General features: G+C 43.3%; 1 protein-coding gene across 1 annotated transcript in view; it reads right to left on the bottom strand.

The window, feature by feature from the left end:
• Positions 1-25,714, bottom strand: part of sema4c (sema domain, immunoglobulin domain (Ig), transmembrane domain (TM) and short cytoplasmic domain, (semaphorin) 4C) — a 92,009-nt gene extending 66,295 nt beyond the window's left edge. Inside the window, exon 1 of the mRNA XM_041042156.1 lies at positions 25,409-25,714. The gene's annotated coding sequence lies outside the window, so the exon portion shown is untranslated. The remainder of the gene's footprint in view (positions 1-25,408) is intronic.
• Positions 25,715-27,415: the final 1,701 nt, after the last annotated feature.

The raw sequence follows: 27,415 nt of genomic DNA, 5'->3' as shown, positions 1-27,415 counted from the left end.
CAGCTGAAATAGCAAATAGCCAGAGAGGCCTACACGAGTGGAAGATTATTGACAGAGAGGAAGGTTAAAGAGTAATACAGTGGGCATCGAAAGGAATCACCCCCTTTCAAAACATTCACATTTTGTTGCTTCACAGCTTGAAAAAACTGCATTCTTCCAGCTTTACTTAAACAAGGCAGCTTACAGCATTCAAGTAAAATAAAAAACAGCAACAGTTCTGAGGAAAAAAAAGACCTCCAATAACCTGATTTGGTAAACAGTCACCCTGGAGTTAATACTTGGAACCACCTGATTTAATTACAGCCTTGAGACTGTCTGGATACTTCTCTAACATCACTGCAAACCTAGACTCTTGATTCTTTATTAAATCAGGTTATCAGAGGTTTTTTTTTTTTTTTTGATCTTATTCTTTTTCTTAAGGGTTGCTATTTTTCTTTCTCTTAGATGTTGTAAATTGCATTGAGTAAATAAACCTGAAGGTTTTGAAAGGTGGTGATTCTTTTCTATACCCACTGTATGTGCAAGCGTGGATCAATTTGTGCGTCTACTCCTGTGAGTTTGTGCGAGTCAGTGTGTGTGTGTTCACACGTGCACCGCATCTATGTTCCCCACTGAGTGTTGTGTGTTTGTGTAGCTCAATTTGTGCACATGTGCATACTTGCATCTGCGCCTGCATGTGTGTGTGTGTAGGTGACAGCAACAGCTCTGTGAATTATCTCATCATGTGGCTCTCCCAGGTTGCAGGAGGACTCTGTCCCTAATGGCCTCTGTGTTCACTATGCTGAGGTAGACAGCGGCGCAAAATACTGGCCGCCATCTCCCTCCATGGTAACAGCCGCACCCCTGGGGGGCCCATTGCTTGGCTGGCTGTCCTACTCAGGCTCCAGCTCCAGTCCTCGGGGATGGAGACAGGCGGGAGTTCAACAGCTAAACAAATGAGATCACCTTCCATTACTGACGTTTTCCTCAACCTAACCTGACCCCATACAGTTTATCAACCTGTCCTAACTTTGCTATTCTTACATTTTTTTCATTAAAGGGCCAGTTCACCCAAATCACTAACACAGTTTCTTGCATAACTCTACGAGAACAACATCTGCTCATGCAGATAACTTTGGTTTTATTTTGTCGGTTAAAAGCTGCATTTGAATTTGGGTATTCAGTTAATTCAAAGTGGTTTGAATCCTGTCAACACATCAACACAGGTAAAACACAATGGGACACTTCACATCAGAGATGCTTGCACTGCTTCAGAGTATTAGGTCTTAAAAAAGAGAAGTTACTGCAGGTGACTGGGACTGAGAGATGGGTGTAATGCAACAAACGACAACAGAAATCTTAAACAACACAAATATAGCTTACCTCAACCACCTGCACCTGGCTGATGGGGACGCTCAGTGCTGGATGTTAAGGTGCCATGGGAGAACTCCAGGCTTAAGTTTTTAAAAGATGCAGTTGTTGGACAGGATGAGTTATACCGTCTCGGTTTAAAAGTTATTGTGCGCTTGTTACAGCCAGTTAGGTCAGACAGCAGGGATTCACAAGGTGATGCAAAATGACACTTTTATGTGACTGTATGAAATGTGGAGGGGACTGTCAGATGATACCCAAAAATCTAAATATAGGAGTGGAAACAGGTTTAGCTCTCACTAAAATCTGTCCACGTTAAGGTATGTGGCCTATCCACAGTGATGGGATATTGTTTTCTGAGAACTGCTTTTCCATTTTTAAAAGTAGAATATTTTAATTCTGTGAGTGTCACAAACAAACGTCTGGCCACCAGAGGGGAGAAAATATAACTCTTTGTAATTTGAGTGAACTGACCCTTTAACTGTAAATCAAGTCATATCATTCAACTTGTGACGGAGACGAGCAGTCGCAGCAACAACAAGCACAAATGGCCTGAACTTTGAAAGAAATTACTCATCCTTCTATTCTTGTGAGGACATCTGTTCATCCTAACACACACAGCAGGTGACTGACGTCTGCACACACGCACGCAGCGGACTCAACCTGTTTAGCCCGACATAATGAAGCACATAATCACATCCATGGATGCTGAGACACAAAGGAGTTATATCAAGAAGGATTATCCCCATTACACCCACACACAGATGACTTGCATGCACGCAAAGAAGCATTAAGAGTCCACGCAAACAAGTGCAACATCCCCAGACTGTTGCCACACAATGACAAAGGAGAAGGCGATAAGACAGAATGAAAATGGAATTCTTCGTCGCAGAATAATAAAATAAAATAATCATTATTTGACTAAGTCAAGGAGTCACATAGAGAGAAAAAAGAAAGGGGGAAAAAAACACACACGCCCTCTACGCAGCGCTGTCTGAGGTCATCTTTATTAATAAACCCTCTGACAACAAACACACTCACATCAAGGCCCTCGCCCTCCCTCCATTCTTACTCCACACTCCCTCCTTTCCTTAGCTCCTTGAGAGATGGCAATTGCCAGACTGACACAGTGGGGGGGGGTTGTCTGTAACCACACACCCACACACACACACACACACACACACACACACACACACACACACACACACACACACACTGCAGGATGGCCTAGAGACAGCATGTCAGTGATCTGTCAGAGGGTAACAGTGCGGATCAGGTGTGTGTGTGTGTGTGTGTGTGTGTGTGTGTGTATGTGTGTGTGTGTGTGTGTGTGTGTGTGTGTTTTGGGGGGGAAGCAAACGGGAGGAAGGCCAGACAGACAGGAAGTTTGCCCTATGCACACGCTCAGACACACACTAAGAAACATGCCCCGGCTCATTTGTTCCCACTGACAGGAGAGGAGAGGGATGGTTCTCCACAAGATGTGCCTAAGGGAGGAGGACAGGTGTGTGTTGACAGTGTGTGTGTGTGAGTCAGGTGAAGAAAAGTAGAGGAAGGGAGCTCAAATTTGCATCTAAGCCTAAGAGTGTGTGTATCTGTTTATGTGCGAGCTTACTGTTTATGCATGTGTGTGTGTGTATTGGTTTGAATTTATCTTCTTACGTATGTTTACTTCTCAGGATTTGCATGTGGTGTTTGCTCTGTGAGAGGCAGACTAGTTGTGCTCTGCCGGGCTTATGATGGAACATTAGGGCCTGACCTGGGATCACTGCAGTCCAGCAGCCATGTGGCACGCTGAAGTGCCCTTGAGCAAGCAACTGCAGGTAACAGCATTATAGCAGGTGGATATTTGCCCAGCAGGTGTACAGTCCAAAAACAGCGGCCTGCTAAAATGACAACACCAGAGAAGTAAAACAGTCTGCCAGGATTATGTGTGTCCAGATATTTGAAGTTAGGACGTTTATAATTTTGTCATCTGCCCATGTCCACAAGAGTCAACATGGACCATCAATGTGCAGGCTAACATTTCTCAGCCTGTGGACCGTGCTGTGTGTGTGTGTGTGTGTGTGTGTGGGGGGGGGGGGGGGGGGGGGGGGGGTTCTGTGGGTGGCACTCTTTTCTTTTTTAAAGCCACTCTAGCTGTCACTATCATGCTCCACACGATGCGTCTTCTTTTAGCTGTTCCAAACAAACTGCTGTTGCTGCTGCCAAATACAAGACACATCGCTTCCCATGATGCTACTTGTTCCAGAGGATCCTTCACAGGAATGACTTACATAACATCGAGTGTTTACTACAGCAGATCTCCGGTAAAGCAAACAAATAAAAGCTTTATGAACTGAGAATGTATTGAATCACTAGTGTGTTGTATCATTTTGTGATAGCAAAGAGATGCAAAGGGTATGGCACATTATCAGATTAATGAATCCCACAATGAAACAAGGTTAAATGCAGTGAGTTACATATTACATGACAGGCATTCTGTGACAAAACAAATTAGAAGTTATACAAGATCTTCCAGGGAGCTCAGGAACAGAGCATGTGACACATTTCAACCTCAGTGGATCGTCCCGCTCAGTAAATGCAGAACAGCTGGTGAATTTCACCATTCGCTCTGGTTAGACTGCATTTAACGTCTGGTTGAAAAGCAATTTCTTTTTCCACCTCAATGAAGCTGTTTTATGATATTCGTGCTTCTTTTGGATGCTGCGGAGCGGAGAGATGGCAAAGACTGTGAGGGTACAAACACAAATGCTGCCAGCTGGGTTTAAGCACGCTGTGTTGTCGGTAGGAGTTATACAGCTTAGACCTCTGAAGCCCTGGGACATCCCAAAACACTCTTTCTCTACGGTGTGGGCCCGTTTTCTGCTGCATCCTCACAGGAAAAAAGAACTGAAGTGTCCTCATCCTCTTGAGGAAGACTATAGTTACATCTCTACCTTATGCCTGCATGTAATCTTGCATGTATATTTAGATGTAAACTGAATGACTGTTCAAAGACAAAAGTGAAGAGACGCCAGGCATTTATATTCATCTCAGTCTTCTGCTGCTCACTAAATGGTAAACAACTAGCAGTCCATACACCGTGACCAACAAGGATTATATCACCTCGTCATGAGATCACAGCGGGCCTGGAGCCAATTGCTCGATGTGCTTTAAACTGTCGGGATCGGTGGAGACACGATTAAACTCTCCACTCAAACCTTGGGCTCACTTACATTTTATCCATTTCCAATGCGAGCCTAACTGGAATCAATGGGGCAGTAATGGACAGTGAGAAACCGTGTTAAAGTGTAAGGCTACCTGTTAAATGCAGTTGCTGGTCATTCGATGCGGGTAGAATGCTTGCTGTGTAACGTAAGGATAAATTCTCTTTCAAGTAGGAGGGGGGAAGGGCAGAGGTTTGGGAACAGAGATGTAGCTGATTTCGATTTTTAAAGGCTGATATCTTTGGAAGCTGCAGATCGTCAGCGCTTTTGCTAGATACTCAGGATTAAGACATTTAAAGACTGTTAAATTGCAAAAGAACAATTTGGCTTTGGTGCTCTCTGCGCAGTTTATTCTTGTCAGGGTGGAAACTTCTGTGAAGCTGCTTTTTCACACTGTCATGTGACAGCCAATAAATACCATACAAACAAAATTCTTTTAGGTGGGTTAGCAGCTCATTAAGGCAAGTTTCACCGCAGGCCTTAAGAGGCTGACAGCCCAAAAGCTGCAGAGAAAAATCATTACTTCATCTACATCACAATCACAGATGGAGATTCAGTAAAAACAGTTTGGTACTATTCTAACAGAAACATAAAGATCAGCTTTTAGAACACGTCATTTATTCATACAAACTGTCATCACATGCAGCTTTGTCACTGGGAAGCTTTTTCAACTTTCAATCAGCCGTCACAAATTGCAGACCATTTTGAATAATATCAACATAAACAAACCTGCCTCCGAATAAATGCGAATCTCACTGGTAGCTGACACATGCTGTCAGCCCTCGAATCAAAGGCTCAGTAGTCAATTTAAAATGGAAAAAATGTCTTCAGTCTTGTAAATGGAAGCCACATCTGCACAGAAGCAAAGCCAGCGGTGAGCTGGCTGTTTAGACAGACTGGCTGCATGCAAATACAGACTGTTATCTTTAAAGAGGACGTGTCAATTTCGAGACACATCTATATTCTTTTCTATCATATAATAGGAAAATTAGGATGCATACTGAGAGACTGAAAGGAAAACATGTTCCAAAATCAAGCCGCTGAGGTAAATAGTTGCAATAGTGAAACCTTTCAAACGGACCACAGCACTTTGATGAACGCTCGCTAAAGAAACCTCTGATTGAAGAAAATACTCAAAAGCACAACTTCACCAAAGCGCCAAAAAGAGGGAAGGAGCACTCCCTGGCTCTTTAAGTCAAGTTTAGAGGAAAGAACTAGGCCATTTTGTTGCTGCAATGGAAAAAACAAAACCGGCAGGGTGTCTGGGTGGCAAACGTAGAGGGGGGGTAAAATGACAGTTGTACAAAGAAATCAAATAAAGACTGACAATAAATGAAGTGCAGAAGAGGCCTGTGGTCACCGAGCAGAAGTCAGAGAGCTGCTGACGACAACAATCGCACACTCTGCCTCTGTCCTTTTTATCTGCAGTATTTGCAGCTTTCCTCTTCTTGTCTACATCGCTCTATCTCACTTTTTCTGACTCTCTTTCATCATTTCAAGCACTTCTCAGGCTCCCATTCTCTACATATGAGTTTTTCTCTTTTTTTTCATTTATTTCAGCCTCCATTTTCTCTTTTTCTCAGTTGTGTTTGGAACTTTTTGTCTCTTTTTTTTTGTATACTGTCTCTCTCTGCCTCCTTGTTTCTTCTTTTCCAGCTTCCTGACAGGAACATATCAGGAACATTTAGGAAACACACTTTCTAGGTTTCTTCCAGAGACTGAGATGAAAGGATTGTGTTTGTGATGAAATGTTTGTGTACTGAAAATGAAGCTACAACCATATTAGCTTAGCACAAAGGCTGGGTGCAGGGGGAAGCAGCTAGCTTAAAAGCCTCAAAAGCTCACTGATTAACAAGTTATGTCAAATTTGTTTAATCTATACAAAGACCAAATGTAAAAACAACATTTTTTTTTTGTTTTACAGAGGATTATGCACAGGACTATTTCTTGACCAGGAGCAGTGTCTCCCTAGATGATAAGACTCCAGGAAGTATTCCCAAAAACTACCACTATAAAAGAACAGATCGATGTCAATTTCACTATCAGGCAGAAAAAAAAACAAAATTTTCCTTTAAGTTTTTCAGGTCTCATCTCTGTCTTTTTCTCTTGCAGGTCTAAGTAGTGTCTACCTGTGGAGTCCCTCCATTTAAATGAATGATGAGAAATTGACCAATCTCATGCTCCCTCTGCTAAAACCAATAAGTCAATAGACCCACTCCAACTGCTTCTACGGCATCACGCAGTAAATACACGCACACACACACACACACACACACACACACACACATACACACACACACACACACACGCACACACACACACTCAGTGACAGAGATACACACTGAAGTCTTGATAGTTTGGTAAAAACTGGTGCACTTTCTCAGGTGTTTGTGTGTGTTTGTGTGTGCAGAAGGTAAAATGTCATACTGCTACAGTCCAGGTGAGACGCACACATAAATCCTAACTACAACTATTTTATGCCTTCATACTAATTACAAACTGCCTGTGTTTTTGAGTGTGTGTGTGTGTCTGTGTGGGAGGTGTGACGCAGTATGTACGACAGAACAAGAATATGTGAGAACAAAGTGTGTATGAATGTGTCAGGATGCTACAGCGCATGTGTTTGTTGATTTTACAAAGCTCTACACCCTCCCCCCACACACACACAGACACACACACACATACTTCTTCTCTTTCCCAAACCCCTGGTGTCTTTGTGAGTCAGTTTTATCAGTGTGTGTCTGTCTGTTTGTATGTGTGTGCGTATGTGCATTCACATCTTAATCTTCCAGCTTAGACAAACCCAGCAGAGATTCTAGTAAATGTTGTTAATAAAGTCTAGCGGGAGGTCTGTCTGTCATATAACTGTGGTAACGCCCCCCCCCCCATCACACACACACACACACGCACACACAGACTGACAGACATACACACATACACGCACACAAATACAGACATCCACAATATGCCTATATATATAATTAATAAGACTAAAGGAGATACAGACACAAAGCACTCAGACAAAGACACTCACACACAGTCAAGGACACAAACACATAAAAACACACACTGGCACAGGTACAATACACACATACACGCTCACATTCAGACACAAAGAGATAAAGATGCACACAGGTTAACACACACAATGATGCAGACACAAAGAAACAGCCACACAAGCTCAAAGAAACAAAGGCAAAGGCACAAAGAAACAGACACACACACACACACACACACTGCGACAGACGGCATGGGCCTGACAGCATGCAGCAGCACCACCAGTGCTGTGACACACAAAGCGACCTGCCGATGAGCGACACAATCCTCATACGGTAAGGGCGCTGAAGCAACACGCTGCGATAGTTAACGCAGCTCTAGAGATGACGGTTTTGTGCACTACATAATACAGTGAGCATTCAACAACACCGAAGCTCTTTGCAACAAAGCATGTGTCCATGCAGGTGCAAAAGACAGACATGATTTCACGTTACAGGATTTTAATCAGAGTCAGCTGAGGTCAAACTGATTTGTCCAACTGCGAACTGCCTCTGTTTTAAAGCCTCTTCCACTTTCATCAAGTATCATCCCCTCTGGACTGACTCAGAGATACAATAGAAATCACTTCAGTTAATGATGGTAATTTAACATTTGTTCTGGTTGCTGGAAAATTATGTAGGACCAACATAGACCTTAAAAGGTTCAGGTGTCAGCCAGCTATAACTGATCCACATTAGATACAGTCTTCTGTCCCATTCACTCACAGCGGTAAGATAATGTTAAGTTACTGCTGGTACTTTCTGCCACTTTCTGCATGTGCCTCACAAAAAAATGCATTTTAATGTGGCATGTTGACAACAGCTTTTGCCCTTAGCTAACATAAACTACAAAGATTCACTTAGCAGATATACTAATTTTCTGCACTTTTTGTCACTTACCATTTTGTTACATGTTTAACAAAGCTTGATAAATTAAACTTGTCTGGGAAACAAAAACTGACATTAAGGACGGACTTTTAGCAAAAAAACACCTCTTTAGGATCAACATTGTTGAGCAGGTTGGTTCTGGTCTGGGAATAAAAACGGAGCTCCACAGGTGAAGTGGTTTGGTGAAGAGATGTAGAAGCATGTAATTACACTGAGGGAAGCTTTTTTCCCGTAGGCTCTGATTACCATTTATCACAACAGCTCAGTGCTGTTCGTCAGGTCCGTATTTGTCCACAACACCAGTAATCCCACAGCAGTACTCTTTGTGTTACACATATGAGACAAAATCACAGTGGTGTGTCTGTCATTATGAGGCGTATCGTAAGGTGACAGTTTCATGAACCTACATAAGACTGATAAAAGTCTCACAGGCCTTAAAAGCATGTTGATGTATAAACATATCTACTTATAGTCCACTGATCACTGTTAGCATTTATAGCCTCACGTTAGCTTACACATGTCATTCGCTGTGACATAGACAGGTTTACACATTTTTCAACTGGAAAAAAAAACACACCAGGATAAATAATAAATAAATAAATAAATAATATCTATCTACACTGTTGCCCATAAAGGTGGAATATTTCATTTTTCAGACACTGACCAGACAGGGTACCCTTTTCCCCACCTCACTGTTCCCCTTTTTTAGTACACAGAAAGTGCATGCACTTCTGTTTTTGCCGTTTTACTAAGTTTGACATTTTGGGAAATGCTTTTGCTTTATTGCCAAGAGTTAGATGAGAAGATTAACACCATTCTCATGTCTGTCTATTAGCTTAGCATAAAGACTGGAAACAGGGTCTCTGTCCAAACCTAACAGAATCACCTACCAGCACCTCTGAAGCTCACTTATCAACATGTTATCTCTTGTTTGTTTAATTCATACAAAAGCCAACGAGTAAAAATGAGAATCTGTGGTTTTATAGGGGTCATGGGTCTGGAGCAGTGACCAGCACATATATAACCCCTGAAAAACCACAAATTGTAATTTTTACACCTGTGATTTAGCTTTAGCATCGTCCATTTCTTTCGCCTCTCCAACAGATAATCACAAAGGCATAGATTCAAATACATGCACACACTCAGCAAAACACACAACCTCCCCCCTTTGTTAGCCCGCTGAGGGATAGGAACAAAGAGAAAGACTGCGCCATATCCACACACATACCCACGCAGACACACACATGCACACACACACTCAGAGCAGCTAACTTAATTTCAAAATCAATTAATTAAAAAGCACGGTCTTCTCCCACAGGGAGTGAAAGACAAATTTGAGGAATTTAATCCTGGTACACAAATCAGAGCTATTCAGCTGCAGAGATATGAGAGGACAGGATGGATGGAGGGATGGAGGATGGACGGTCAATGAATTTCAAGTAGGGAAGACGATTTAACTCAGTTGCTTCAATTTGACACAACTCCCCTTTTTCCCTACTTTACTGTAGTGCTTTCCTATCTATCTATCTATCTATCTATCTATCTATCTATCTATCTATCTATCTATCTATCTAGATCTATATATCTAGAAGGAAAAAGCATGATCAGCAGAGAAAGTGAGCAAGCTTGTTGTTAATGTGTGTGTGTGTGGCTTTCATCAGCCTCCCTCTCTCACTCCTTCACTGTCTCTTTCCGTTAGTTTTCAGGCTTTTTTTCAGACATGCTATTGATTTTTTTGACGTGTAGAAGCAGAGGGGGCCTTAGAGTATGTGTGTGCGTTTTCCTCTGTGTGTGTGTGTGTTCTCCGTGTCTGGTCTAACCTCAGGCAAAAAAATCATAATAAAGAGTTTGCCTTTCTCTCCTCCCTGGTGTTCCTAAAAAAGACTTTGCCTAATAGGCACGAAAAAAAATATAACACTGTGAGATAAACTGTTCCATATGCCATGAGTCTGTGTGTGTGAGCAAGACGATAGAGATGCTGTGTGAGTGTAAGTGTGTGTGTATGAAGGTGTGTGTGCAAATGTGCATGTTTGGCAAGCGATGTGTGAATGTGTTAGTACAGGTGAGAGTGTGCGTGCGCCTGAGAAAATACGCGTGGTCTTCCATATTTATCTGATGTTACGAGCGTGTGTTTGAGAACCTGTTAACCTGTGTGTGTGAAAGTAGTGGAAGAAATACTTGTATCCTTCCCTCATGTAAAAGTAGCAAGCAACAGTTGTTTCTGCTCACTGAAAACTGTGTATGCTCTAATTTGGTGATCTTTGACTTTTTTCAAGTTTATCTTTGCACAATGCACCTTATGCACTTTGAAACAGTTGGTCGCTCCTCTCAGTTCTTAAAAATGTATTTCTAATGGGCCGTTCACACATAAAGATTCAAAAAGCTTGGACCTTGACAGCTGAGCTCGACAGATTCAGCAAGTGCCCTGCTACACTACACGGAAAAATTGAGAAAGGCTCAACTTTACGCAAATGTCCTTGGGCAACAGCAACAGCCAGATGAGAGCCAACTGCGATCAAGGAACTTTAAACTTTTTAAACTTTAAACAAAACAGAGAAAACTCTGATCGTCGCAGTCTCCAGCTTCTGAATTCTGTACCGTGTTACCAGGACATGTAAAAGAAGAATGACAACGTGGAAACAAAGCTCTGACATTGTTGGTGTGTATGGTGGGGGAGGAGGAGTCAGAAAACAACTGTCCAGTCGGAGCTGGTTATACTAGCTACTTTGCAACCATATATATGAACGCACCATAAATTCCACTGAAGCTAATATGAGGCTGCAGTAGTCTGAGTTAGCCAAATCACCAGGGCATGTTCATTCTGACAGTCACGTGATGCCACGTAGCTGCCAAGATAAATACTTAGTAGGTTAATGTTAGTACACAAAGTAGTGGAGCAGAAATATAAAATAACAGCGTCATAATCAAGTGAAGTACAAATACCTCAAAACTGTATACAAGTACAGTGCTTGAAAAATGTTCAGTACCGTGCTTGTAAATGTTCTTTGAAAGCATGAAAGTCTGCATGCATGCATGTGTGTGTCAGAAAATAATAGTTTATGTGTGTGTGTGTGTGTGTGTGTGTATAACAGGCTGCACGTGGAGAGGTATATTACAAAAATACACAGGGAGCACAGCAGTGGGGACTAAAGGGGAGAAAAGAGGATAAGAGTGAGTACCAAGAAGCAAAAGATGAGAAAGATTGAAAAAGAGAGTGAGAAAAAAAAGGTGAAAGCCAGGTTGGAAATTGATGGTGTAATTGTTGACTGCTGGTCAGCTCTTATCTTGGTTTCTCAGGGCTGTTGTCTGGGCAAGCTGGTTTCTTTCTCGCTTTCGAATCTCTGTCTCTCTCTCTCTGGGAGTGGACCAAACCTGGCAACCTGCAAACTTTTCTCTATTTTTTTTCCCCTCTAGGCAACCTGTGTATTTTCCCAATCTCTGTCTTTCTCCTCTTTTATCTCCTTTCTGTCATATTATTGTGGCTTCATCGCATTGATCGTCTCATGTCTTTCTTTCTTTCTTTTTGCTCTCTCCATCCCTCTTTCGAGATAGTCAGACATCACGCAGAGAGCAGTGGACTGGAAAAGAACAGGAGGAGAGGGGGGAGTGCAGCCATCTGGGGGTCAAAGGTGAGTCTGCAGCAGGATAGGGGCGGATGAGGGGGCAAACACAGAGTCTGCCTCTCTCTACCCCCCCTCCCCAGCACATAAGGCAGACCGACACCTCAACAACATAACCATTATAGCTGCAGCTGGGCTCACAGGACATTCTGGTGCCGGGCTCAAGGTGAGGCTAAAACAGTGCTAACCAGAGCTAGCACTGATAACCAAGAGCCTTGCTACACTAGCAGTGATGTTTCAATAGAAGGCTTAGAAGTGGTAGGACTCTTGGTTGGAAAAGCAGACCTAAAGATAGTGAATGAGTAGAGCTGGATTTATTTACTTGATACAAGGGGTCAACAAAAGCCCAAAAATATTTAACTATTTCAGTTGCCATTACATTGAGTACTGTGGTATTCTTGTTGCCTTACAGGATCTCATTGCATCTATGATGGGCAATATGGAAAGCAGACGGGTAGGTGGGGAGGTGCCACCGTCAACAAAAACAAACAGCAGGTTTAGGATATGTACGCATGATTCTGTACAGTATATTCTTTTCATTCAAGGCAAAAAAAAAGGATGTGTTTAACAAATCATTTCATAAGAGGAAACAGTAACAGTGACAGGTCACAGAATTACTGCAGAATTTGCAGCTGCTGTGAACACTGTATCAGTTCCTCCTCTGCTTCAAATGAAGAAAGGGAGCGATGACTCACAGGCTCAGATCATGCTGGAGTCGTCATACTGGGCTCCATGAGGCAAAATCTGATTAGTCAGTCAGGGGGCAAGGCATCTCACTCTTCTTCATCGGACTTTAAATCATTTCCTACAAGTCATGCTGGCTCTTTGCTGGGACAGCTCCAATTAAGGACAAGAAATACACCTCAGCTGTGGAGACATTTAAACAGCGTTTCAGACGTTGTTTGCCATCTTCCTCACTCTTACCAAAAGTCCTCCATGATACTAGAAAGAAGTACTTGCTTAGTAGCAAAAGCAACACTGGTCTACCATTGATTTTCCAGCCATAAAGGGTAGCACTGACTTCCCAGTAAGACTTGATAGGGTTAGTTTCCATGAGGAAGTGCAACACTAAGTTAAAGCTGTATTTCCAATTAGAGGCGCTGTACTGGGTAAACATCTATATTTTCATTTAGGAGGAGCTAACGACTAACTTTGATTTTCCAGCAAGCCAAGATAACACTAGACAAACACAGCAGGAAATAAGCAGGGTAGCTCTCTGTCTCCTAACAGCTACGAAAGCTAAGCTACTCCCACACACTAGCTCAACACGGCTCTCAGAGAGCAGCCATGTAGGGGCCCTCCTGCTGCTGATAAGCCTGCATGGGCCCCTCTGTAGTGCCTACCCTGGAGAGAGGCCATTAGCCCGGCTGCAGCTCCTTCCTGGATAAGCTGTAGCTTACCAGCCTGCAAGCCGAAGGGCAACTTTTTATTGTCCTTTCCAAACTTTATGTGTGAGTGTGGGGTGATAGCTTGGGAGGGGCTATGTGTGCTGTGTGTGAGTCTGCAATACAGTGTGTGTGTGTTGGTGTGCTCAAGCTGCGCGCTCCCAGCGCTTCCTGCCCACTAACGGCCAATCCCACGGTAGGGAGGGTGAGCTCTATCGGACCAGAACAATGCCAAAAAAAGGCTGTCATAAAAACAAACTACCATGCTCTGGTTAGCACGGGGAAGAGGAGGGTAGGGGCCTGCTTTCCTCTACACCCCCCACCCTCCACTGCCCATTTCATCTGCATCATTATTCACACGCACACATTAATGCACAAAATCTCAGATATCCAGTCCATGCACCAGTATTTTTTTACTGTTATCTTTTGTTGTTAGCCCTTGCACATTTGCATACACTATCCACGAAACAATGCCTGCAAACAGCAAGAAGCAAGAGCTGAATATACATAGGCATATACTCTATGCAAAGTACATACACAGCAATGTTTCCACTGACAGCAAACAATAGGAACCTCTGCATTCAGACTGGGTCCAAACAGCTCTGACATGTCACCAAAACCAGAATAACAAAAAATTCCAGCGGTCCTCTGTACACAAAACACAGTGCGAGTGCGGACGACTGAGCCAGAAAACATCTGCTGAGTCGCAACAAACAAAACAACATGCAGCTGATGAACTGGTGTGTCTGGGGCCTCAGAAAACATACTATATACCTTACACGGTGGCCCCAAAACACAGTTGGCTCGCTGACAAGGTTTTTGGCTGAGCGTATTACTGTCTCTCCCCAATCCAGCTTTACAATTTCAACCAAAGCCAAGCACAGACAGACACAGCAAACATAATGAAATGGGACAGATGAGTCAAGATGCTTTCTGAAGAGGAAGTTACTGGACAAGTATCAAATACAATGAAGATGTCTCACCCTGAGTCTGTCTTTGAATCAGTCAGAAGTTTGTAAAAATACATTGCATGGCCAAAGGTGCTATACATAGATGGATACTAGTGTATAAATGCAGATCCTATAAACTTTAACGACCCAGCAATAAAAATTACATTGCAGTGGCGACTCATTAAGGGAATAATTTCATATTTTGGGAAAAGGCTTATTCTCTTTGCTTGCCAAGAGTGAGATGAGAAGCTCGATGCCACTCTCATAGCTCTTCGTTAAATATGCTGGAGCTAGAAGATGGTTATCTTAGCTTAGCATTAAGACTGAAAGCAGGCGGAAACCTGGTAGTCTCACTCTGTAAGGAGATAACAAAACTCCAGCTGCCAGCACATCTGAAAGCTCATTAATTAGCATATTCTGTGCTGTTTTAAAAGAATAGTTTGACATAGATTTGCTGTGAATGTTTATTTTAAAATCATTGATGAATCTGCTAATTATTTTCTCAATGCATTAATTGTTTGGTCAATATATTATCTTAAAATAGTGAAAAATGTCTGTCCCCTAAAACCAAATTACTATTATGCGTATTATATAAGCAGAAGATTATCAGGACTGAGAAGCTGAAACCAATGAAATGGACATTTCTATCAGAATAAAGAAAAAAGTGATTTACTGAATTTCAAAATAGTTGAAGATAAGTGTTTTTGTAGTCTGACTAATTCATTGTTTAATCTTTAGTTCAACAATTTGGCAAATACACTGGATACCATTCTCAGACAATGTAAGGGCACCAAAGTCCACCTACCAACAACCAGCAAACACTCCAGGAATTTAGCTTGCTAGAGCCTAAATGTTTCCTCTTGCTTTCAGTTTTTAAGCTAAGCTAAGTTCAGTTTAAAGTTTAAAGTCGTGTTAATGCTGTGCTGTTATCACTTTTTATGACATTGTTTTTACTGAACCCTACTCAAGTAAGCAAAAACTCCTTTTAACCTTTCTAACTCTGTGTGCCCTGTTTTACATAAAAACTTGGATGGAGACCCATGTATTGATAGACAGATTCACACAGAGCAGAGCAACATAGGGATACATAGGGAGAGAGAGAGTTAGAGATTGACAGAAAAGGGAGAAAGAGAGAGAGAGCGAGAGAGGCTGGCGGGCAGCAGATGGCCCAGAGTGGTCAGCTGGTAACAAACAAGCAGGTCAGGGCTCCTCCACCTCTTTCCTACCACTCATAAATAATGCAGAGGACCAGAGCAGCTCCACCAAGCTTCTTCTAAAGGCAACTCTCTCAGCGAGTCTCATAAAGGAAGATAGAGAATTTGTTGAGCTGAAGACAGCACAAACCTTTATGTTGTGGCAGGGAGCTATGGATTACTCTCCATCTGTTCGTTCATTTGTTTCAGACAACAGTAATTAGATTTGGGTGATGCCTCTCACCACTGCATTCTGACATTTTAAAAATCACATTGATCGTCCCGACAGGGGGGAAATTACAGGTCAGAATGAAAAGCTTTGATAAACAAAACTTCCACATTACAAGACTGAAAAGATTTAGTGAATCAGGCTGCACTTGCTCTGCAGATTTGCCTCCAGGAACATCAGTATCCACCATATTGGATTTTCCACCACTCTGACTTTCCCGGAAACACTTCTCCCCCTCAGGGCTTATTTATTTATTGATTTCCCCAAAGGGGAGGGGGTGCATCATTCATAGAGGGTGACAAATATTTATTACTGCTTTGTGTTTCAAATTCAAATGTGTTGCAGTGTTTTTTTGTTAATTTTTGACAATAAAGCCAATAAGACTCAATTTAATTCAACTGAACTGAATTGAGAGAACGATCTGTAATGGCTGCTCCCAGGGCATTCAGGGTACTGGTGCTTCTATTAGAGCCACCAAAACCAAAATGATACTAGTTTCCTCTATCCAGCACAGTTTTCATTCACAACAGCCTGAATATGCACTTGTCTGTTCAATTAAAGTTGAGCTACATAAGTGGTAAGTTCTTACACTTTGGCAATGCAAAAATGACCTCATTATACTACTCGAATTGAACTGAAAACGAGTGAGAGAGAGGAAGAGGGAAAAAAATATGTGTGCCTAAGTGGGTGAGAGACACAGAGGATGACAGAGAGGGGAGAGAGAGAGAGAGAGAGAGAGAGAGAGAGAGAGAGAGAGAGAGAGAGAGCTCAAAGGGAAGGCTAAGTTGCAGAAGAGCAAAAGCTTCTCGTCTCGGAACAACTGCAATCACAGCTGCTGCCAAAACCCTCTGGATCCATCCTTAGTGCCTGACGGAAACTTCTCAACAGGCCTTAAAGCCACTGAGAGGGGGGCTGGAAGATGTGCAGTGCGGTGTGTGTGCTTGTGGTTCAGCCTGTGCATAGTTTGTGCTCTATATTAATAGTTCGTTCTGTTACATTGTAACATTAATAAATAATCAGCCGCGTCAACTTCGAGACGAGAAACATCTCGTCTAAATGTAAATAAAGGAAACACGAGCAAATGAGGAAACATCAGCAAACATCACCAACGCTTTGACAGTACACGTGTATTGTGTTTGCTGTGCTGAACAACTCGCATAAATATAACAGAAGGCAACTCGGGAAGCAACTTCACAAATTCCACAACATATACGCAGCATAAAAGAAACACCCTGCAAATACAGCAAACACAATCCAACACAGACGCACTGCAAGTCATAATTCTGAGCATGCATTTAGCATGTAGTGTTTTCGCACGAGAAATGTGACAAAATTAAGTCTATTATGCAAACTAAAAAAAAAAATAATAGATTTTTGAGCTGTTGATGCCCCCACAGTGCACTGCACAAAGGAAGCGGAGGTGCTACTCACAGCTGGAAATAAGTTAATTGGAGGTGGTAATGAGAAAGCTCCAGGAAAATATAATACAACAACAACAACAAAAAATAGATAAATAAATAAAAAATTGACTTTCTCTTTGTGGAATTAATTTGGCAGCAACATTTAAAATCAATTTGACTGATGCATATTGAATAATTTCCTTCGTACAAAGTTCTTAAGCATGTTACCTTTCTGTATGCTAACTGCAAAACAGTGCAGTAAGACAATTACTAAGTGGCGCATGCTGTTTGCAGTTGTGTGTTGTGAGTAGGATGAAGATAGGACACGACAAAACATCATAACAAAAGATACTGGAAAACACAAGAAACTGATGAACGTGCTAGAAAGTAGTAAATGCTAATGTTGGGTGTATGGCCATCGTCTCCAATCTCAGAGTTTTAAAAGCTAAATCAAGCATTGTTAGCTGACTTTCCAACAACAGGCAGTCAGCATCACATTTTAGTTTTCCCCGGACACTTCTAATGTGTTGTAACTCACCTTCTACAACTTGTAGTGTTTCTTTATTTGCTTGTATTTTGCAGTTTGCAGTGCATTTCTGTATGTCCTGTATGTGCTGTCAAAATGGTGAAAGTGTTCCATCATTTCTTGGCCACTCCATATCTCCTCCTGGATTGATTAACAGCACCAAGAAAATTTGCTTTAGGGCACCCTTCTAGTAGAGATAACATGTTCAAAACAGCAGATGGTGGAAAGGGAGAAAGGGCAATGAAACAACCAAAAAAAAAAAAAGGGGGCCTTCCAACATGTTTTTCCTCTTCAGGAAACGCAAAGAGAAATAAATAGAATAGAATAGAATAGAATAGAATAGAATGCCTTTATTGTCATTATACGTAAGTACAACGAGATTAAGCCACCACCAGTATCAGTGCAAAAGCAGTGTAAAATAAGATAATAAAAGATCTGAAGTATAAAATAAAATATAATATAAACTAAAATATTTACAAAATAAACAGACAGATGTGCACATGTATTGTTTATGTATTTAAGTGTATACCATATGTATATATATATATATTGCACATTAGTGTCGCATTCGGTATTGCACATTTTGGTATTACATTCAGTGTCAATTGCACATGTTGCGATAGTTAACAGAAAGTATTGCACATGAGTCCTTAGTGGCCGGAGTATTTCAGAAACTTCCCACTGGAGTTTAGGGCAGTTATAGCTTTTGGGAAGAAGCTATTTTTGAGTCTGTTGGTTTTTGTCTTGATACACCTGTAGCGCCTCCCAGAGGGTAGCAGGTCAAACAGGTCAGAGCCAGGGTGGGAGCTGTCCTTGATAATGTTTGTGGCTCTGCTGAGGCAGCGGGTGTTGTAGATGTCCAACAGGGAGGGGAGAGGGCAGCCAATGATCTTCTGTGCTGTTTTCACGACCCTCTGTAGCCTCTCCCTGTCTGCTGCAGTGCAGCTGCCGTACCATACGGTGATGCAGTATGTCAGCAGGCTCTCAATGGATGAGTGGTAGAAGGTCAGCAGCAGATTGGAGTTTAGCTTGTGCTTCCTGAGGACTCTCAGAAAGTGTAGCCGCTGCTGAGCCTTCTTGGTGATTGACGTGATGTTCTCTGACCAGGAGATGTCGGCCGAGATGATGACGCCAAGAAACCTGATGGTGTGGACCCTCTCCACACACTCGCCGTTGATGTAGAGGGGGGCTGGGTCTGTGCGGTGCCTCCTGAAGTCGATAATGATCTCCCTGGTTTTCTTGGTGTTGAGAGCGAGGTTGTTCTCAGTACACCAAGCAGCCAGCTTCAGGATCTCCTCCCTGTAGGCAGCCTCATCACCCCTGGAGATGAGTCCGACCACTGTAGTATCGTCAGCGAACTTGACGATAAGATTGTCATTGTGGGCCGGCCTGCAGTCATGGGTGTAGAGGCAGTAGAGGAGAGGGCTCAGCACACAGCCCTGTGGGGAGCCGATGCTCATCGTGCGGGTGGAGGAGAGGTGGGGACCTAGTCTCACAGTCTGGGGTCGGTCTGTTAAAAAGTCCTTTATCCAGGCACATGTGAGAGGGGGGAGGCCAACAGTGTCCAGTTTTGTGCATAATCTGTCCGGGATTATTGTGTTAAATGCAGAACTATAATCCACAAAGAGCATCCGGACGTAGCTCTGCTGCTGCTCTAGGTGGTTCAGTGCAGAGTGAAGAGCTACAGCTATGGCGTCCTCAGTGGATCTATTTGCACGGTAAGCAAACTGGTTAGAATCAAAGTCTGGGGGGAGATAGTCCTTGATGTGTTGGAGGACAAGCCTCTCAAAGCACTTCATGATTACCGGAGTGAGGGCCACCGGTCGGTAATCGTTCAGGCTGGTGATGGGAGACCTCTTCGGCACCGGGACTATTATGGATGATTTGAGGCAGTGTGGGATGACTGCTTGATCCAGAGAGAGGTTGAAGATCCTGGTAAAGGTGGGGGCGAGCTGGTGAGCGCACGCTCTGAGCACCTTGCCAGGTACTCCGTCTGGGCCAGTAGCTTTCCTGGTGTTCACTGCCAGGAGCACCCGTCTGACATCATGCTCCTGGATGGTGAGTGGGGTTGCGTTGGAGCCAGAGCCAGATGGGGGTGTGGGTGTGGGTGAGGTTGGGGGTGGGGGCATGGTTGGGGCATGCTGCTGTGATTCAAACCGGGTAAAGAAGCAGTTTAGCTCCTCTGCCAGTGTTTCACTCTGTTCAGCCGTCGACGCATCGCAACCTCTGAAGTTGGTGATGTCTTGTATGCCCCGCCACACCTCCCGAGTATTGTTACTGGACAGGTGGGACTCTATACGCATCCTGTGATCCGCCTTAGCTCTTTTTATGCCTCTTTTCAGGTCAGCTCGAGCAGCACTGTACAGTGCACTGTCTCCTGACCTGAAAGCAGCATCACGGGCTCTGAGGAGTGCGTGGACCTGGCTGGTCATCCAGGGTTTCTGGTTGGGAAAAACCCTGATGGTTTTGTCCACAGTCACATTTCCGATGCAAAACTGAATATAGTCCAGCACCGTGCCTGTGAGTGTCTCCAGCTCCTGTTGTTCGAACACGTCCCAGTCTGTCTGTTGGAAGCAATCTTGGAGTTTGAAGAGTGCATCTTCAGGCCAAGTTGTTACAGTTTTTGTGGTGGGCCTGTTCCTGCATCTGAGGGGGGTGTAGGCTGGGGGCAGCAGGACGGAAAGATGGTCTGACTGTCCGAGGTGGGGGAGGGGTACGGCCCTGTATGCATTCTTGATGTTGGTGTAGACATGATCCAGGGTGTTCTCCCCCCTTGTAGTACATTTAACATGCTGGGAGAACTTCGGAAGTACAGTCTTTAAGTTGGCCTTATTAAAATCTCCTGCAATAATGTGAACACCATTTGGGTGGGCCCGCAGTTGTTCATTTATGGTGCTCAGCAGCAGAGAGAGTGCCGTGTTTACACTGGCGTCGGGTGGGATATACACAGCCGTGATGACAACAACAGTTAGCTCTCTCGGCAGAAAAAAAGGCCGACATCTTACGGACATGTACTCTATGTCTGGGCAGCAGTGTTGGTTTATGATTGTCCCATTGTTGCACCAGTTGTCGTGCACATAGATACAGAGACCCCCTCCTCTGCTCTTACCGGAGTCCTTTGTCCTGTCCCGACGTAGCAGAGTGCGGCCTGCTAGCTGCAAGCTAGCATCGGGGATGTCCGGGTGAAGCCAGGTTTCAGTAATAATCAGCACACAACAATCCCGTATATAGCGGTTTCCAGCAAGTAGTAATTCCAGGTCGTCCATTTTATGTACCAGGGATCTGGCGTTGGAGAGATACAGACTCGGAAGAGGTGGCTTGTGAGGTTGTTTCCTTAGCCGTAGCATAACGCCGGACCTGCAGCCCCGCTTCTGCTTCCTCTCCCTCCTCCGCCTGCGTCGCCTTCTAGACCCGATGACAATCCATGGCGAGTCCGGTGGTCTCGCTATGTCGACTGGAATGTTGTGCGTACGGTGGAAGTCACTCGAAACAGATATCTGGTGTTTGTTTCCGATGTCCAAGAGCATCTGGCGGGTGTACTGAAAGTTCGCCTCACCAGTCGTGCACAAATGAAAGAAAAACGATAGGAAAAGAAAGAGAAACGAGCACTGAGATGGGGAGCCGTAAGCCGCTGCATCCACGCGCGCCGCCATTCGGTAGATTCGGTAAACATAAAGGCACGTCACAGGAACAGAGGGAGGAAGGACGAGAAGCAACATCCTAGTTAGAGGAAGCAACAAAGTTCATGGTTTTCGGTCATCATTTTGACCAAAATAAAAAACTGAAATGAAGCCAGGAGTTGTCTCAATCATCTCTGATTATGGTAATCATCATGATTAATGTGCCAGTGACATGCTAATGTGTAACACTCCTTAATATTTCTGTGCTCATGTGTGTGAGTGTGATTTAATGAGCCAGGCTTCATGTTCCGGTGTCACTGTGTCTTTTTTTGGTCCACAGCTGTGCACATATCAAAGCCTTTCTGGACACATACACTCATACACACACATTACCTTGTCTCTATAGCTAATAAAGCCTTTGAGAACGAACCAATACCAATAACAAGGCAGACTCATACAAACTGAAGGCATGAAAACATAAGGTTTATATCACTTTGACCCTGCACCCTACCAAAGCCCATTTACCATGATGTTCTTGTAAACAAGCTTCTTCCCCTCCTTCTTCTCTAAACATCAGCCTGTCCAGCCCGGCCCTGCCTCCCGCTGTTCCCCTCCAGCATACACACACACACACACACACACAAACACCCATCTGCTTCTGCTCTCCAGACTTGCATCTGGCCTGCCATGAACCATATCTCTGCTCAACACAAACACTTATTCAAACACACACACACACACACACACACTGTGTAGTGTTAACACAAAAAAAAAGAGTCAGGCGATCCTGTTTGTGCAGCATCAGAACACAGAGGGCATGGCCAGCGATGTGAACTCTCTGCAGCTCAGCAGGAAAACCAGTTTGAAACAGCAAAATCTAAAGCAAATCTGCATCTAAAAGAGATTTTTAAAAGTACAGAAAGGATATTGCAGGATTTAAATCGTTGGTGGGTTGAAAAGGATGTTTTGAAAAAACTGCCTCCTGTGGGAAGCTGGCACATCAACTGTTGCTCAGCAGAAGACGTGAAAAAAATAAAAAATCCTCTCCCACCATCTAAAATACATTATCGTTAGCGAATTCAGATCCATACGCTCTCGCAGTACCATAACCAGCATCATCACAGGCTGAATGGTCTGAGTGTGTGTTCCTGTATGTTAAGGTTGTGAGTTACATAATCAGAAATCATCCTGTTATCATGGGAGTTTACTCTGCATTCAGCTGCTCGCCATGTGGGCTACAGGATCTGTTGCATTGACGTGATGCATGTGACACGGAGATGACAATTAAACACACACAAACACACACACACGGGGCAGACAGGAGACATCTGGCGAAGTGACAATGTAACGGCTATGATGCAATGTTGGCCCTTTGGTGTCAGAACACACAGTTCATGTCACATGTACACACATGAGCGAAGACCCAAAAACACACACACTGACACTGCCACAGTGAATTAGAGCTGGAGGGATTGGTTAATTAACTGATTAATCAGAAAACGAATGCAACTGCTTTGATAATTGATTCATCATATTTGTCACTTTTCTAACAAAAATACCAAAATTAGCTTTTCCCAGCTTCTCATATACAAGGACCTGCAGTTGAAATATTACAGCAAATTGAACATCTTTGGGTTTCAGACCATGAGTTGGACAAAATTAGGTCTCTGAAGATGTCATCTGGGGTCTTGGAGACTTTGATGGATATTTTCTTTATTTTCTGGCATTTTATGAAATCGATCACTGAGGGAAATCATCAGCAGATCCATCTGTTATGAAAATAGTCGAGAGTTTCAGGTCTACAGTGAAATGAACGGCTGCAAGTACAACAAGACACCCAGAGGGGACAGCAGCCCACATAAACACACACACATATGCTTTAATTAACAAGAAAAAAGTTTCAAGAAATTCCACATCTGTCTAACTTGTACTTAAATTTAAAAAAAAACTAAACTAAGAAACATTTTTTTTTGTATGCGAACCTACGCACGTGAGTCCGAGCATGACTGTAAAAGCAGGGTTGTGTGCATGTACATATGATGCATGTGGTTCTTTGTCTGCCTGACTGTGTGCTGTTTAATTATGTGTGTGTGAGGAGCATGAGGAGTGAGCGAGGGAAGATGGGAAGGAGGCTGGCCATCAGGATGTGGAGTCCATTGTCTGCCCGACAATGAAGAGATCGAGTCGGCAGGAGTCCTGTGGCTCTCTCAATGGAGGTATTAACATCTGGGGCCAGAGGGCTGCAGTGTGTGTGTCTCTCTCTGTGTGTGTGTCTTTGTTGCATCTGCCCTGGATAAAACTGGATTTTCAAGGTTTTTTTTCCAGACTTGGAATAATGCAGATGTCAGGAGGAATCCTTCAAATATCCAAATTGGTTTTCAAACATATCTTCGTGTACCCTGCTTCAGTCTTGTATAATCTACTCTGCGTGTTTATATGAAGGATTACGTGTATTCCTAAAGGTCTATGAACTTGATTTCACAAGATAAAAGTTGGGTCAATTGAATTTCGGTAGGATTATCCTCTGCTACAGCCCACTTCTCCGCAAATGTCAAGTTGAGGCTCAATGCTAACGCTGAATTTTACCAGTATGTTACTTTCATTAAGCTTTGCAAATGACACGGTGACACACACACACACACACACAGCTACACACACACACCAAACTACAGCCCACAAATGTGATGAAAAAGAAATCCTATGACAAACTTTATGAGAAATTTATACAATTATGACAGCAGACAGTGGATCCTCAAGTGCAATAACGCTCATATAAAGTTATCCTCCCTGCCTCCAACGTCCCACATGGCAATAACATGATTCCATTAACTTACCCACAACCTTTACTGTCTTTAGTTTGTAGGGCTATGCTCCCCCTGTACTGTCTGTTAGTTAACTGGCAGTGGCACCATCCACCTTGTTAAAAAAAAAAAAAAAAACGGGGAAGGAAAAGGCAGGAACACCCCCCCACTGTCCAGCGTGGACGCCTGCCCCCTCTTCCTCCTCAGTAATTACAATAATCACTCAACTGAAGCTAATACTTACTTCATTAAAGCAAAAATCAGGAGGGGAATAAGGAGGGAAAGCACTCTGAAGTCAAGTCAGTGGATTATTGTCACCATAAGAGCTTAATTTTTGAGTGTCAGCTGAGCAAGTGGGAAATAGAGAGACTCACTGCTTGTATAGCACTGGAAGGAGGATGGGGGCTGTCATATATGACACCTATAACTGCTGGGCCTGTATGAAAATGAACGATGAAAATTTCCACATATATTTTAAGTAGGATGATGCAGAAGTCTATAATTGTGCTTCTGTTTAAGCACGGAGCACTTGGCTACTTTGTCATTTTGCCATAACATCTCTATAAACTAGAAGCTCTCGGTTCAGGGAGACAGCAGTACTGATAAAGTAAGTTAGGAAATTTACTGGGATATTATATTGATGCCACAGAGAATACAAAATACTATCAAGCAGAGAAAGGTGCCTAAAAGTTCATTACAGGGCACCACGCACACTCCAGGCTTAAAATATTACAAGAAAATAGTAAAATATGAAGTGATTTTTACTCAGAAGTGGTACACAGGAATAATTCTATACTGATACTGTGCAGAGTATAGTGTATAGATGCACTACTGGACTGTGATTTTGGAGCAGTAATACAGATATACTGACTACAGTGAAACCCCGGACTTGATTCCCATCCAACAGCTCCTGACCGCAGTGCGCTGTGTTTACACTGCGCGAAATGGAGATAAAGTTGCACCACATTGAGCCCCCAAACGGACAATAACACAACATCTAAATTATCTGTTGAGACAACGCATTGTACGTCAAAGCGTCTCATTTCCAAGGAAAAAAAAATAGGGGGATTCATGGCAACAGTTGGAGACCCGGAGACTCGGGATAAGGATGTTTTCTACCTCTGCCTCCTCCGTCTACTTTTAATTCAGCCACTTCACAGCACTGCGACCACCATCACGACAAATAACGGCTCCAAACTTACCTTATTATCACGGTGATGGTGGTGATCATTACAGGCAACGCGTCCTGCGCCTTTCCTCCCCGTCTCTCTCTCTGACGACAGATCCAGTATCCTTTTCTCCCCTCTCTCTTCTTTCTCCGTTATCTCGGGTTTGTTTTTGAATTTGAGTTATAAATTATTCCACATCCTCATCAATTTCTGACGAATTCTCCCCCGGTCTCTCACTTATCTCCCCTTGTTTCTTCTAGTATTTGAAACGTTTCGACTGTGAGGCAAATCGAGCCATATGATCCTGTCATTCAGTTTCTACACAGGGAAACTGGCTCTCCGCGCAACTCCCTCCCAAGGCTTTGTAACACGAAACCAGAGGAGGAGGAGGAGGAGGAGGAGAAAAAGGGAGAGACGGAAAGAAGAAAAGAAAGCGTGAATTTAATCCACTATCTGGGACGAGCTAGATGGATCTGTCCGCCTCTCTGTCCCTGCGCTGAAGTTTCAGCAGTCCGTACCCAACAGACACATCGGAGCGGTCGTGGCGCTGCGTCTCTGTGCCAATCTGAAAATGATGTGTGTGTGTGCGTGCGTGTGTGTGTGTGTGTGTGTGTCTTTGGTGCGTGGCTCTGCAGCGTGTGTGCGCCCCCAGCCTACTTCTGCAGTACGCATCACAGCAGGGACCGGGGAGGATTTCAAAAAAGGCACACAAACAGGTCCCCGCCCCTTAGCCTTTACGAACAAGGGCCCCGACACAGACGAGGGGCCCCCAGCAACCACTGCACTGCTTGATTAAGACCGTTTCATTATGCGGAAAGTGAAGGTCTGTTTTAGCAAAGTGCTTCCAAACCCGGGGTCTGACCTGAGGTCCTTTATTACGGGCTCCAGCCAAATGAGCATGATGTCGTGGAGCAGGGTGGCCTGGCGCTTAAAGAGACTATTGTTCGACTGCAGGGTCTGGTTCACCTCCACTTCCTGCTCTAAACTCGAGTACCAATGAGCAAGGCACCGGCTCCAAACCTGCTCTGTAGCTGAGCCTGACTGTTGCTTTCTCTTTCTGCGGCAGAGAAAATATTCCACAAGAGATCAATACAATATTATTTACAGTAATATTATTATTACCCCAACTGAACTGAGGAAAATACAGTGGAGCAAGAATAAAAAAGAATCTATTGTTTTTGATCCTTTTCAGAAAAAGCCTTTAACCAAATGTGTTATACTTTCTGGATTATTCAATTCTATTCAGTTTTTTTTCTTTGTCTCATGAAAAGATCAATAATCTGATTTCATAAAATGCATGGTTTGTGGTCCAAAGCACCTTCTTGACAATGGCAACATTTGGGGCCCACCGTGTTGCAATGATATAAGTCTATCGATTGTTCTCAAAACATTAATGGGTACTTATCAGCTTGACATTATTGTGTGTTCAGCCTCGACAGAATATATGATGAAAGCAGAGGGGGAAGAAGCATCGAAATAGGTCATATCAGACCGTAAAAAGACTAAAGCTGTTATTTTAATCATTTTAACAAGGTAATCAAACTTTTTTTGTGTTCTGGTCCTGGCCTGTTAATCAAGAACAGTATGAGTCACTCTGCTATATGCAGTCACACTGGGGAGCAAGTGACCGATCATGTCCACAACACTGCTCTCTCTGGATGTTTCGGTGCAAACTCATCCAAATGACTCGTTTTAGGTTGATTCACACTACAAGAATAAATTAAGACGTTTTGACTGCTGGAATTCAAAATACACGGAGTTAACAACAGCATCGTTACACTTTCTACAGTGATTGTTTACTGATTTTGAATTTACGAAAGAGGCTAAATAAGAAAAAATAATCCCGTGCAGAAAGGACAAAAAAGTAAACAACACACAAGACTGGGGATTATGAACCAAAGATTAGAACGATAATCTCTATGGATTAGCACAGAAAATATTGCAAATATATTATTTTTATCTGGGTGTAAGAGCTGATGTAGCTGCAGACACCATGGGGCCTTTTAACCTCAGCACAAATCAATAAACAGATACTAACAT

Source organism: Toxotes jaculatrix, chromosome 7 (assembly GCF_017976425.1).
Source record: "Toxotes jaculatrix isolate fToxJac2 chromosome 7, fToxJac2.pri, whole genome shotgun sequence".
In the NCBI taxonomy this organism is placed as follows: domain Eukaryota; kingdom Metazoa; phylum Chordata; class Actinopteri; family Toxotidae; genus Toxotes; species Toxotes jaculatrix.
Note: the sequence above shows the minus strand (reverse complement) of the source record. Positions and strands in the feature narration are given on the sequence as shown.